This window comes from Gavialis gangeticus, unplaced genomic scaffold (genome assembly GCF_001723915.1).
Source record: "Gavialis gangeticus isolate Ggan-Ray unplaced genomic scaffold, GavGan_comp1, whole genome shotgun sequence".
In the NCBI taxonomy this organism is placed as follows: domain Eukaryota; kingdom Metazoa; phylum Chordata; order Crocodylia; family Gavialidae; genus Gavialis; species Gavialis gangeticus.
In genome coordinates, this window is record NW_017729033.1 from 67626203 (window position 1) to 67641783 (window position 15581).

At 42.0% G+C, this 15581-nt stretch overlaps 1 long non-coding RNA gene across 1 annotated transcript in view; it reads left to right on the plus strand.

Annotated features, from left to right (window-relative positions):
* Nucleotides 1-400: 400 nt before the first annotated feature.
* Nucleotides 401-15581, plus strand: part of LOC109304101 — a 22147-nt gene continuing 6966 nt past the window's right edge. Inside the window, exons 1-2 of the long non-coding RNA XR_002099293.1 lie at nucleotides 401-498; nucleotides 8380-8383. This is a non-coding gene — a long non-coding RNA (uncharacterized LOC109304101). The remainder of the gene's footprint in view (nucleotides 499-8379; nucleotides 8384-15581) is intronic.

The window sequence follows — 15581 nt, forward strand, 5'->3', positions numbered from 1 at the left end:
TTGCTTAAAATAATGATGGTTGAACTCCTAACTTACGGGCCTATACAGTCTCTGTTTCACAGATTCATAGATGTTAGGGGCTCAAAGGGACCTCACAGGATTATCGGACCCAGCCCCCTTGCACTGGGGCAGGAAAGACTGCTGGTGTCAGATGACCCCAGCAAGATGCGCATCAAGTTGTTTTTTAAAGATCTCCAGGGTAGGCGATTGTATCACCTCTGGGGGAAGTCTGTTCCAGACCCTAGGCACTCAAATCGTAAAGAAGTTTCTTCTTCTGTCCAATCTGAAGTGATCTTCAAGAAGTTTGTGGCCACTGGTTTTTGTCTTTCCCTGGGGTGCTTTGGTGAACAGATGCTCCCCCAGGCCCTGGTGTACACCCTTGATATACTTATAAGCTGCCACCAAGTCCCCTCTCAGTCTGTTTTTTCTCCAGGCTGAACAGTCCCGTGTCTTTCAGCCTCTCCTCATTTGACCTGCTCTCTAGACTTCTAATCACGTGTAACCCTCCTTTGAACTCTCTCAAGCTTCCCCACATCCTTCTGGATGCAGTACCCCAGCTGTGGTCTTACCAAGACCAAGTAGAGAGGGAGGATGACACCCTTAGTCTTGCTTGAGATGCATCAGTAGATGCATACCAGTGTTCTGTTCATTCTGCCAGCTACGGCATTGCATTGATGGCTCACATTCATTCTGTGGTCTATTATGACCCCCAGATCTCTTTCAGTTGTGGTGCTGGCAAGTTTAGCACCACTGACCCTGTAAGTGTGTTGCAGGTTATTTCTCCTCAGATGCAGCACTTAACATTTCTCAGTGTTAAACATCATCAGATTTTGATCTGCCCACCTTGCTACCCTGTCCAGGTCAGCCTATATCCCCAGCCTGTCCTCAAGTGTGACCGCACTCCCCCATAATGTGGTATAGTCTGTGAACTTTCCAGGATACTTTAAACACCCTAATTCAAATCATTGATGAACATGTTGAAAAGCACTGGACCAAGTACTGAACCCTGAGGAACACCACTGGCCACCTTCTGCCATGTTGACTCAGTTCTGTCTATTAATACTCTCTGGGTCCTACCTCAGAGCCAGTTACCTAAAAGTAGGTAACCATAAAGTAGTCGAGGGCACATTTTCCCAATTTTACCATGAGAACATTCAGAAAGATCCATTTTCCATTTTCTATATACAGGCACACTCAACTTCAAACACAATTTTCACTAAACAATTGGTTATGTACATCAGCAAAATGTCACTGAAACTAATAAAAACACAAAAAATGTCCAAAGGCATCAATTTTTGTTAGGCATCCTTCTCTCGAGACAGGGCCATTTCACTGTGGAAATTATTTGTATGACAAATTTTGACCAGCTTTAAATTGGACGAATCCCCACTTTTTACCCCTAAAGAATTGACTTATTCAGATAACAAAACAGCTGTTGAGAAGGGAAATGATTGCTCTCAATAAATACATAAGGACATAGCCAGATCCAGGATTTTAAAAAGGATGGTGCAATCCAACCATGGGGGAGATGGAGGTGAGGCATGGCTCTAACCTCTGGGCCCATGCAGGAAACCTGGGAGAGGGGAGGAGTGAAGGCAAGGTGCAGGTGCAGGAAGATGGGACCACCCACTGCTGCTGCCATTTGTAGCCTAGCCCAGCACCCCATGCAGCCACTGACCAGAGTTCCAAAGCAGAGCAGCAATGGCCCTGAGCCTCTGCCTGCAGACACAGACAGTGGTGGCAGGTATGTGCCCTCCTTCCTGCACCTGCTCCCAAGGACTCCAGCTCCAGGCAGTGGCTATGCAGGGTGCTTGGCTTGGCCATAGATGGCAACAGCAGCAATGGATGGGTCTGTGATCCCTCCCCAGCTCTCCCCCGGGTTTCCCCAAGCAGTCTGGGGGCTCCAGTTCCCGGAAGCAGCTGCATGAGGTGCTGAGCTTGGCTAGGGAGAAGGCAACAAGCAGGTCCCACCTGTGGCAGAAGGCCATCTCTGTTTATCCCCAGACTCTGCTATCAGGCTGATGACCAATCTGACAATTTGATTACTATGGTCACTGAAGAGGGCAGACACCCCTGGCCCCATTGGCTACAGGTAAGTTGTAACCTGAGCTGGATACATTCCTGAGGGAGGGGGAAACCTGCTCTCTCTGCCTACATGACTGGGCTCACATACCTGGGTGGGGGGACTTAAACTCCCTATTATTCTACGCAATGTCATCATAACTGGGAGGGGGCTAGAGACCCTGCCAGTCTACCCAGCAACCAGTGATGCTTTTCAAATTGGTTGGCTGGCAGCCAACAACTGTTGGCCTTCATTGGATCAGGTAAATGAGGCCATAAGGTCTGTATAAGTTAAAGACTGCCCAGGAGGGGGGGCAGCAGCCAGGAAGAGAATTCTCAGAGAAGCTGGACCATCTGAAACTTGCTCTCTTTCTTGAAACTCATGTTCAATGATCTGCTTGCCTCCAAAGAGAATCTCCACCTGTCTCTGGATGACATTTGTGAGTAAACTACTTGAGATCTAACTACATATATAGCTTGCAGTAACTCAGATGCATGATCAAAAGCTACCATGCCACTGTTTGCTCTAAGGTATTGCTCTACACTGTACTCTATTCCAAACCTACTCCCTGGAACCCACAAATTTCTCCTCTGTACCTGGCATGACAGATTTATTGGGAGAGGGTCTAGATTATGCCTTGGGGACCCCTTGGTTTGACTGACTAAAGGAGACCACTATTTGTGCTTCAGACTGAGGAAACCACCCCAAGTTCTTGCAGTGAGTCAAGTACCCCCCAAGGACTACTAGGCCTGTGTTTCCTAGTGGGGCACAGGGCCAAGATCAGCCCAGACGCTAGGTAGTAGCAGTGTTACCCCCAGGCTTGTGGGTGTGCTCCAGGAAGGGAGTCGGCCAGATGTGAGGCACCCCCAGGGAGACACTCAGAGCCTGGAAGGTGGTCAGGCACAGTGAGGCGGGTGGCTCAGTGCAGGAGCACTCCCTACTGGCCCGCCACACCACCTTCCTCTTCCCACTCCCTGCCTCCTGCCTGACCCATCCTCTGCCCACCTGGTATGTTGGGGAGAGTTCACTGGACTACACAACAGAAGAAGGGTGTAACTGCATCACCCTCCTCCCAGGATCCACCCTGCATTAGGAGGAGTAAACACCATTTAAGCTAAATGACAGTGTTGGCACAAGAGCAGATTTGAGGGGGACAAAAAGCTATCTATGAATAGTTTTAGGCTGCAAATTAGAAGAAGGCTCCACACCATCAGAGAAGTGAAGTGCTAGAACAGATCAGGGAGAGTTGTTGGGGAAAGCAATTTAAATACTTTTAAGACACAACTTGACCGGTTCACAGAAGGGATTATTTAATATGGTGCCAATAACAGCAAGGGACTGACTTCAGTGGCTTAGGGCAGGTGTCAGCAACATTTTGGAGCATGGGGACACTAACAGAACTGATTTCTGAGCATCAGCCACTTCCAACCTGGCCCACCTTGACACCACTACAGTCACAGTCTCTGTTCCTCCCCCAGCAGTCCTACTGCTGCTTCACAGTCCTACCACTGCCCATCTAACACATGACCAAATGCCACAAAAGTTAGGCTTACCTACATGCCAGCTATTTAACATGTCTTTACATATATACCACATTTACTCAAATAAAAGATGAGATTTTTTTTTCTGCCCCTCAATTGGCATGGGGAAAAAAGCCCTCATCTTATAATTGTTTAAAAGGAAATTTCACTAAATACATTATTTATCATTAAACTGTTGCCAAAAGCAGCATATGCTTAGCAATGGAAACTAACTATGATCTTGATTAAATACAGCCAACTCTGAGCATGGCTATAAAACACATGGTCCATATTGGGCAAACGTACTGATAGAAACCTCTTTTTTTGTTTTTTTGGTATAGCCCTTTAAAACATGGCCAGTTGCTCCCACAGGAGGGAATAAGCATCGGGCCTGGAGGTACTGCAATACCAGGCTGGCATGGCATTTGGAGAGGATGGAGCAAGCTCTCCCCTGGTGCCAAAAATGCTAATGGGAACCTACCACAAAGATAGGTTACTGTAGCCCACTTGACAAAGATATAGCACTGACTCTTTTTCAAGTCATGGTGAGCCACTACATTGCATGTATTTTGATGTCCTCTTCACTCCCATAGTTGAACTGTGCCTTTCTTTCCCATTTCCAATGACTGCTGTTTCTTTAATAGCTGTAAATGCCAGGCAAACATCATGACACAGGGCCCCAAACATTTCATCCAGAATCCCGTTGACTTCTCTCTCAGCCTGGTGCATATAATTAGTGTGCTCCTGCCCTCCATGAGGTGAAGCCAGACCCAGTTGCCCTGAACCTCATCTGCATATAAATTTTTGGAGCAACTCAGAACTTGCGACTAGCAGACCCAGTTCCACTCATCAGTGGGAGTTAATTAGCACATGGATCCTTTGTGGGGGGTATGTGGAGTACACACACATACTGAGCAATGCTGAGCTGTGGGGTCACCATGGTTTTAAATATTGTTGACTCTGTTGAGGCCCAGCCCATTGAACTACATGATAAATCACAAACCTCTGGCTTTGGAATAATGTTATGCATAGTTTGTACTACATATAAGTAGGTACTAAAGTACGGCCCAAAAGTGTGTTAATAGAATACCTGTGCTAAAACTTGCAGCAGTTTCAAAGAAAAGGTAACATATATCAATTCTGGATAAATTAAGTGCATGGGTACTGTATGCCAAATGCTACAGCCATGTTTAATTTCAAGGTTATTGTTTTCAGATTTCCTTCTCACTTCTATGAGCTTAGAGAGAACAGGGTCTGACAGTAAGGGGCTGCTAGGGGAAGAAGATGAGGAAAAAGCAGAGAGCAAAGGGTCTACCTGCCCCCCCCCCCAGATTTATTTTCCCTGAAAGGGGACAAACTCAAGGCAAATCTCCAATAATTACATTCTATACCTGTAAAATTATAACAAATTTATAAAGTTTCCAGGGATGGAATCAAATTCTTGGGGGTCTTCTTATAATCAGGATAATCTTCTATTTGAGTAAATACAGTAACCTTTAAACAGGATTAAAATGCTGTCATACCATCCTGCATCTCTGCTAACTGGACTGTAATAATCCCTGTAATGTCAAACTGATCTACGATGATACCATCGCCCCTGAGCAGAGTGCAGTACAACCACCATTATTTTTTTTCTGCTGTATCTTGTTTTCTAATTAAGATCAACTGACAGGGCATGATCTTCCGAGTCACTTTTTCCACACCATGTTGTGTCAGCCATTCTTCCCAATTTGGTGCCATCTACAAGACAGCCTCATTTCTTTGTTCACCCTTCTTTGTGCTGCCCCTGGGCTCAACATTTTGACAACAGCAAATTTCTTTTGCACATATTCCTAATGCAACATTTCCATTTTACTTCTGGTTCTCTAATGAAATTAGTCACCATACATGGTAGATTAGCTACAGCAGCCCAGCTCCTTTAGATGGGCTTGAGCTTCCTCTCAACATAATCATCAAAGCATAATTACTTAGCCAACTTTACTCACTAGAACTATTAGGAATTTGAATCATTCAAGTACCTAGTTGTGACTGGATGTATTAAGTACATATGAGTTTGTGACCAGTGGAGATGTGCATATATAAATAGTTTATAAAAGGTTAATAAATGTGTCATAGATATTATATTTGACCTGAGGAACATGTGTTATAAGTTGATTAAAACAAAGTGTAATATACTGGCAGCCACACTCTATCAAACAGTAAGATTTGTTTGGTAATATCTTTTAATCAGACTGCCTCTGCAGAGACTAAATATCCAGGGATGATGTAGTTGGTTCAGTAAAAGATATTACTAAACAAATCTTGCTGCTTGATATTCCCTGGATCATCACAGGTTCCAGAACACTACTATAAACTATCTCCCTTTACAAAGTTAGAAACCAAAGTTTTCAAAACACTGAGGATATTATAATCCATGGGAAGAAATTAAGACTGATGCCCATTATCACAAGAGAAAGTGGAGAGCCTGAAGTACATTTGATCCATGTCTTTACACAGTGTGGGTATGTCTATAAAGTCAGCTGCAATACTAAAGCATGTTTCAATACAGTGCTGCCTCACTACCTTCCAAGCCAGAAGTTGTAGCGCTACCTCCAAATAGAGCTGCATATACACGATAAAGTCAAATCAGTAAGCTAGTTAGTGGATCTTATTGGCATGAACACAGCATCACACTGAGGCAGCTACACTACATTCAGTTTTGGACATAGCACTTGAAGTATGAGTGTGATACTTCACAGTCCACTGCTGCCTGACAGCATAATTGCAGACATATTTTGTAAAGCTCAATCTCTCTTCCCTACCGCAAGGGAAAAAAATGGTGTTTATAAATTTTTGGCCCTGATCTACAGCAGGAGTGTCCAATCTGTGGTATGTTTGCCAAAAGTGGCACAGGCAGACTGTGGGTAGCATGTAGCAGATTCAGGGGGGAAGAAGGAAAAGCTGCACAATGTCAGATATGGCAGGGATTAGCAAGCAGAACAGAAGGGGAAGAGGATCAGAGTGGCACTTGGGGTAGGGGGTGATGCAGGGCTTAATTTAATTGATGGCATACTTGCCAAAGATTTTGGCCCCTTCTGATCTCTAGAGTTTAAAATCACAACTGTAATTAACAATATCAGTACAAGATTGGGGTTTGCTAATTTTTTTGCTTTTGCAATCTGCAAAATGTACGTATCTTTAGTATAATGACCAGTAGCTTACCTTAATATTCAATCTTTAGGAAAATATTAGAGAAGCAGGAGTTACACAGTATATAGTTGGTAACTGCTTAACCACCAATCATGGAACAATGCATGATCAGTAATTCAAAACCACCAACCTGGCTCCCACGTGTGTTTGACAAACAGAGAGACAGTAAAAATTGTGGTAAGCTATTCAGTTATTAGAGGTGTTTCCATGCCAACTCTGACAGTTTGGAACATTCAGTTCACTTTTCTTCTAAAATAACCATTCAGTAGTCTGCACATGCTTGACAAGAATAATGGATCTTATCTTTTCGATTCATAGGTAATAACATTACCCCTAGAAAATAAGATCAACCCCACCACCTTAGACAAACAAAGAAGTAGTTCATAAAAGCATGAGATTGCAGTGGTCCTTGTCTCCAGGGGTTTCCACTGACCCCTCCAGCAACAGGATTCTTCAGTAGAAGCCAGGCAACTATCGATGAGTTTGGCCTATGGAAGCTACACCACCAATTCTGGATGCGTAAGAGGGGTTGTGGTGTCCAAAAGGAGTTAATCCACACCACATGCATAGGAAGTTCTGGAAATAAATTCTAGTCTCTTACCTCAGTCATGCTCCCAAAACCCAAAATTGCGTTAAGGAAGGACTACCCCAGATTGTCAGTGGATTTTGAAGGCTCAGACAGCAGTATGAAATATGTTGTTTAGTTGAAGCTAAAACATTTTGGATCAGTTTTGTCAGAGAAAGATTCTCTCATACCCTAAATCCCAGTGCGTAGGGCACTGGTTGGCAATGTTATAGACTCAGATCTTAATTTCTGGTCTTCCTGCTTCAGAGCAAAGTTTTGGACTGTCTCTCCCACACCTGCACCCTCCTTTTCCCCCAAAATACACACACCATCTTTACCCAAACTGAAAAGCCCAGGTTTTGGTCCAAGAGCTCCATTTTCAGGAAAAGGGGGTTGGGTTTAAATCCAGTGCAGAAAGGAAGCAATTTAAACCTTCTGATGAAACTTGTCTTCTTGTCAGTTTTACTTTTTATTTGGGATAGAAAGAATAGCACTTTTGGTTAATGCCATCATGTCTGTAACTAGCATTTTCAGCAGAAACATCTTTCTTCTTGCACTTGGTTAATTTTATAATCACTATATTAAGGCACTCACATAAAGGTAACAATTTATTGCCATTCTTTTTTTATTATTACTAAATCCAAACTGAATGCCAGTTATCTAATTTACCTTTTCTCTTGGTTTTTTTCTAATCATGAAGATTTTCCATTTGGCTCTCTCTTTTGACTTTCAGTATATTTACCTTGTCAAAGTAGACCACTGTTTGCAGTAAATTTAGCCTCCGAGTCTCAGGTACTTTTATTACGGCATCTTGTTTGCTACGGTACAGTTATAGCTCTGTCAGGATTTCTATTATAAATTCTATTTTCATGGGTTTATAGCTTCATAATAAAAATGCCTACTGTGCTGAAATTTGTCCTGTATCCACCAAAAAAGTTTTTTTCCTCTACTATTTAAAACTAATTAGTTGTACCTTAATATTTTCTATGTATCAAGCAATGCATAAGCCAATTAATTAATCTCCACACTACCCCGTGAAACAGGCAAGTATTTATTATTTGCAACTGTCATACCAAAAATAAAGAGCCTAAGTTACTTGTCCAAAGGGAGCATCAAACTCATAGCAGGAGGTCCTAACTTCCACTTCTGTGGACAGACCACCAGACATTGTTTTTTCCATGCAAGTTTTAAATGAAGCATAATTTCAATAATTACAAATCAAATATATTAACAAGAATGTAATGGTGTTGAAACAAAAAAGTCTATACTTACATTTTAGTTGAGTTTTAAAGTAACATTTCCAAATAATCCAAGTTGCATAATAGCTTAAGTCTCACTGGGTGTATCTACATGAGACACTACTTTGTAGTGGTTACTGTGGATGTATTTAGTACTTGTATAAACAAGTACTAAATAAATGTGCAGTAACTGGAGTTACTGCACCGTAGCAACGGCAAATACCTTTTAAGTGACATGTTGTGTAGACACACCCACTGAGTGTCACATGCATGGTGCCCCACATACACAATGCCAGTTCACTGGTACCAAGGAGCTTACAATCTAGAAACCATGACTTCAAAGAAAGATTACTTATGTGCTTCAAATTAAACCCATGTTGAAATGATTTATTGGACCAGTGCCTGTCCTTTCTGCTTTGGAAGGAGGATATTAGCTTATATATGTCAGAGAAGCCTTCTGTAGGTATTATATAAATAACTGATTAAGCTAACAGGACTACTTACATGCCCAAAATTAAGCAGATCCTTAAACAAGCTGTATTTATGCATATACTTAAACCTGTTGTTAGATTGGAGCTATAATACCTAGGAAGCGAAGATGGAGAGCTGCTTAATTAACCATGAGGGGGAAAGGGAAAATGTTCTTGGAACAGTTATTTAATGTGTTTTAGGTTTTTAAAACGAGTTGGGTTGTCATTTGGGTGAGAAAAAAAAGATCTTGTTATTGAAAGGGAGCATTAGGGTACAAAAAAATAGCAGAATAAACAATGAGGAAGAAGAGATAGAAGGACACCTGGCCAGAGCTCTTGGCAGGAATTAACAAAAGACACTATGTTTTTTTTTAAAAAAATGCTTGGATATAACAACAGAGAGAAAGTGTCAAGGGAAGAAGTGAAATGATTGTTATTTTAGCAATCCTCTTTAACAGTATGGTGGGTGGTGGTTACCCTTTAGAGCACTTAAACAAGGGTCTGCAACATGCCCTTTGACCAAAATTGTAAATGCAGGTAAATTCAAATCTCTTTCAAGGAACACTGCAGCCATAACCATAAATCAGCATGAAAACCTATGGTATTGGAATTGTCCCCAAACAAACCTATCTACAATTCTCTCCGGCACAAAGATCAGATCAGGATCAGTTGCACCCAAGTGTTCCTGTTATATAGTCATGGGAAGGTGGAGTGGGTAGAGTATTCAACTGCTTACCCCCCAACTGAGAATGAGTCTTCCTCAGTAGACTTCAGTTCTAAGAGTGTTACACACATCTTCATCCCAGAGATCTCCTGCATATCCAGAGACTGACTGGTAGTGAGTGCCGGTTAGACTGAAGTTCTGTTGTGCTACCATAACCCCCAGAACTTACCCCTGCATCAACCCAACAAGACTGGGCATCATATGTCAGATATGTAAAATGGTCCCTATTTAATGGAGAGTAAATTCTAAAATGCATTTCAGCTCCTCTGAATACAGAATTAGGAGAAGTTTTGCAAGTGTCTAATTACTATTAATTAAAGACTGCAAAACAGTCTGCAGATGTGAAGTGCTAAAGAGAGGTTAAGTGTTATCTCAGATACAACATACACAAATTAATAAAATTCATTACCTTTTTTAAATGTCCCTTTAATATTAAGAGTAAATACCCAAAGGCACACTTGAAATCTCTGCCGCTGATGATTAAGTAAGCGTTGCTCAAGGTTTGCAGCAGGAAGCTTTTGACTTTAGTATAAAAATGTTCAAAAATTAGACCCTACAGCAACAGTCAGAATAACTATGGGCCTGGGCTCAAATGCCATATCAAGTACAACCCCCAACCCTCTTCAGCTCTGTGCATTATGCCTAACAACTAAGACCAAGAAGTGTTTCCTGACCTAACTCTGACCTTTGCCTACCATGCCCACACCAATAGATCTATTAGTAATGAGCATGGTTTGCTCTTCATTTGTAAGCTTTAGAAAACAGCCCTGAATCAATTGCATTATTGGTAAGCTAGTCCCTAGTAACTTTCTTCCAGTGTACAGTAATTTCCTACAGATCAAATAACTGGGGGACATCAAGACTGAGTTTGATAAGCCATGTCACTAGAGTAATAGTACAAGTTCAGACCTGTGGAGCTCTAATCACTTCTGTGTTCAGTGCTTCTATAAAAAGAACAGCAGATACTTTTTCTAGCACAGTCTTCTACAATAAATACTATAAATGCACATTGCAGAGGAAACATCAAGAAAAATTAGTAAAGTTTTATTTTTTTATTTATAATTTCTTTATTTATACACACACACACACACACACACACATATACACATACATATATTTTTCCCCCTTAAAACAGAGATGGCAAACAGGTTTCAAATTCAGTAGTAGTTCATTCTAGCAACAATTGTTTCTACTTAGGTAAGTAGTAAGATATCACTCATATTTGTACTTTAACATTCTATATCCTTCCTGCTTGCTCACTTTGAGTTTCTGTACTTGGTACTAATGAAGATACAGCCCTGATAGTCCCCTGCTTTACACCACGTGTAGTCATTTAATCCTGCCTAAATTGACCATAAAGTACCACTACGTCAAATGATAATGTTATACACTCAGTTTGCACTGATGTAAGGAACCAATATTCCCCTTTACATTTGACAAGAAATAAATTTGCTCTTTGGAATGTTACTGAGCATGCAGGAATTGACAAGAAGCTCAAAAACTGAGCCCTTCAGAAAAGTATGGGAAAACTAACAGGTTTGTTTTTTTTTTAAATCTTGTATTTGACTTGCCAGTACATATATTTTTATAGGGTGATCTACAAATGGGTTGTGAATTTTTCAGATCTTGACATATGGGAATATCCACATCTCACATATCATTCCATATATGATGTGATTATTGAAGCTTATGTAGGGATTAATTGCCAAGACTATTACCACAGCTAAAAAACATATGGCTGATACGTTTACCTGCCATGCTTCAGTGTACAGAGGAGATGGCTGATTCCACAAACCTTTATTGGCTTGTCCAGCCCTTGATCTCAAAAGGTAGATCTATTAACTTCAGAGGAAATACTCGAATGATTAAGGACCTGCAGAACCGGGTCTTGTATGGGTATCATTAAGGTACAGAGCAAACAGACTTTGAGATAAATCACTGTTAATTAGAATAAAGCCCTACGGGATTGGTGGATTTTTTTTTTCAAATTATCTAAACTATGCATATTTTCTATGAGCCTTGGATTAGAGTAGGAGAGAAAGGGACAAAACAAAACTAGTATATTTGGTCACTCTGGTAAAGCTCCCATGGACAACTAGACTACTTTCACGCAGTCAGCTGAGGAAGACATACAGCCACCTGAGGAGTGAAATACAGATGGGAAAAGGGTAAGTTGCTGACCTGGCTAAATATCTAATCTTTATCTAACCAGGTAGGCAACTCATCTGCCCAGGCACTTAAATTACTGCTGTGGCTGATTTGGAGGAGGAATTAAAACCCTGGTCTCCCACATTCCAACTGCGTACCTTAGTCACCTGCATGCACGCAGACAAATACATGCACACACATGCTCACACCTCGCTCCTTAAATACCTTTTCTTTGGGTGTTGTGCTGCCTTTTCACTTCCGGGTGCCCTGTATCTGACTGAGGCATACTCAGAGTTTGTCTACAGTATCAGGCCTCTCTGTTGAGAAAGGCAGGGAAGCAGTTTAAGAATCCCATTCTGCGGCATCTAGAACTTCATCTTGCGATATGCCGCTGTCTGAAGCTCTAACCAGGGATCCTGGTTTTCCCAGATAACAAATCTATAATTCTCTGATAAAAACTGCAAATTCTCAGATAAAAAACCCCAAATCAGTGATTAAAATGAAAAGCCACTATACATATATGTAACAATTCAACACAATGTTTAATTGGTATATTTACAATTTTAAAGCAGTTTGGAAGCCTAACACTGCCTCAATCACTATAGTAAAATAAACTCTAAGTACCTATAAATGTTGATATTTTATTTTGGGTTATCATGGAAAATCAGAGCACCCAGCAGGCAGGACCCAGCATGACAGGGCAGAGCAGGGCCAGGTGGGAAAGCTCATTGTGGCTGCTCTGAGCCCAATGCCGATGCACCCCCTCCCTGCCCTGCAGCAGAGGTCGCGGTGGCACAGGGTTGTACAGGGCTCGTAATAGCCATAACAAGCTTCCCCGTAACAAACGGGGGTTGTAATAGCCGTAACAAGCTGCTTTGCTCTGCCATGCCATGTCCTGCTCATTGGGATGCAGAGGCCCTGGGGGAGGGCAGCAGGGGAGCCTGAGCCCACAGTGGGCAGCCCGTCTCCACCCCTGCCCCCACGCCACACAGACAGACCTGGGGGGCATGTGCCCCCCTGCTGGCCCAGGAGTATGCACAGCCCCAACCCCACCCCCTGGACAACCTGTCTGCAGCTCTGTCCTGTTCTCTGCCAGGGCCCTGCAGTCACACATTGCAACCCTGGGCCCTGAGCCCCATGCACTGCCCAGCTGGGTAGCAGACCCAGCCCCAGCCCCAGCCCTGTCCAACTCCCTCCCCCACTCCCTATGGGGGTCTCAATTCTACCCCCCTCCACCAGACTTACCTGCTACAGCAGTTGCACTCCAGGCTGCCTGGTGGCCACATGCATGTACATGGCAACCCCTACCTGACTGCCGCCCTCCTGCTCCCACTAGCCTCTTGCAGGTTGGAACGCTGCCAGCCTGCAGAATGCTGTTTGCAAAAAGAGCAAAATCCTTGTGTTTCTCTGTTAAAATTAAAAATCCACTCTTTTCTCGGGTAAAAGGGAAAATCCACAGTTGTTTTCCGTTTCTCCGTGGGAAATGGAAAACCTGGATCACAGGGTATCCAAATCTGCAGTGGTTCATTTTAAGGTGATTGTTCCCTCACACAAACATATCCCCACCTCCAAGTTGAACTAACTGCCATCATATATGGTCTCTATCAACAGCTAATAATAAGCTAAGCTCATTCATAGAATTCATATTTTGTATGAAACATAGTTTGTGATATAAACACATTTTTGTAATTTAGTATTCTGGCTTAAACAAGAAATTAGCAGTAGGTTTATGGCAGGCTCAGGTTACAAGAGCACCTCTCACTAGCTAAATTAGGTATCAAGGAACACCTTGTTAGCATACCATTGGATAGGTAGAAACCAAACTCTGTGAATATTTATATGGAATAACAAGTATATGAAACAGTGATGAGTGCATATCAAAGGATTAATGCAATCAACAGGTAGATGCCAAATCTTAGCCAGAAATCCTCTACTAAAATAAATGTGGGTCCTGGAGAACTGGAATGAGAAATGTGAGATTAGGAGATAGTGATGAAAGGATTTAAGAGAAACATTTTTCAGAAAAGAAGTTACCCTGAATCTAGAGGGAAAGTGAAAATCCAGCCAAGGAGGCCAGAGGAGCACCCAAGAAGCTAGCAGGATTACTCATTGCTGCAAACACAGGAAACAGCAGGAAACTGCTTCAGCCTAGAAGCTACTTAGGAGGCATTTGGGTTTTTCTTTTTGTGTGTCTGGCTGTCAAACCAAACAACCTCTTGCTTACAGGTTTTGTTTCTTTTTTGTTTCAGGAAGAATTACATTTGTTTTGGCTTTTTACCTTATGGTTTGCTAGATAAATCAGAGGGATTTCAGGCTAGCTAATAGCAAGAGGTATTCAATTCCCATGGGAACAGCAGACCCATTATCTTCTACAATCCTAGGGAATCCTAAGAGTTCAAGGAGTCCTACTCTTCTAAAGTGTAAGGTCTAGTCAGAGTGCTGGTTACACTATGATTTTCTAAGGGACAGTAGCAAGATCCTTTCAAAGCCCCAAAGATATGCAGCAAGGCAGTAAGAAGAGGATCGGGGACTCTGAGGTCAGATCAAAACAAGACCAGGGAATTGCCACAAATGGTAGCAGCATGTAAGTGACCTCCTAAATGCCAACCAGTTAGGAACGTAGGCAGCAATTAGCTTGGGTTTAAGTTTAAACATGCATAAGCCTATCATTTGGCCACTGATAATATTCTGAAAACCACCACTGAGCTGCTGCCTATGTCCACAGACCTTCAAATACTATTGAGAATCTAGTCCTTTGTTTCATCAAGCTCGAGAATACATTTTTTGGAGGAAAGTGTGCATGAATGAACATAGAAATGACGGACAGGTGCAGCAATGACTTTTAAAAACAGGTTTCTTATAATTTTTATTCTACACCAGTGCACCTGACTAACATGACTCACTGTATATTAACTTTTCTTGTCTATCTTTTGCCTTGGAAAAGACAGCTGTATTTATGCTTCACAGAAAGCTAATGCTTTTCCTTTAAATTTAACAAGTGAATTTCCTCTTTGGGATGTTACTGAGCACATAGGGATTGACAAGAAACTCAAAAATTGAGCCCCTCAGGAACTTGAACTCTATTACATCACTATCATATACCACCACCTAGCATTACTGTACTGTTGTATCTGGTTCTGATTTTTCTCAGTACTTGCTTTTGCTTCCTGGCCATCAAGACACTTTTCCCATTGCGAATGTTTCTATTTCGAATGAGATCTCTAACTTCATTCCCCTTCCATTTATGGTGGTTTGGGTACAGTTGCCTAGGCTGCAGACAGATGTTAAAAAATAAATAAAAATGCACTTTACCGGAAGTAGCAGCACATTAGTTTGACCCAGCTGTGCAGCATCTGTATAGATTGGGCACTTCAGCAGGGCTTTTTGGCATTTTTATCTAACAGCTGATTTAAATCAGGGCATCCCCCCCCCCAGCTGAGAAATCATAGCATAGCAGCTGTGATCATGACAAGAGGTATGGTTATGTGGATCACCTGTTAGATCCTATCCTGCTTTTACCTGCACATGTAGAGGTGGCCTGTGCATTTGCTCAAAAAAATGGCCCAATTGCTGATAACTTCATTCATTATGGTACCAGTCACTGGTTAGGGACATAAACAATACCTAAAAATAATTGAAGAGGACCTTTTAAAGGAAGGTTTTTG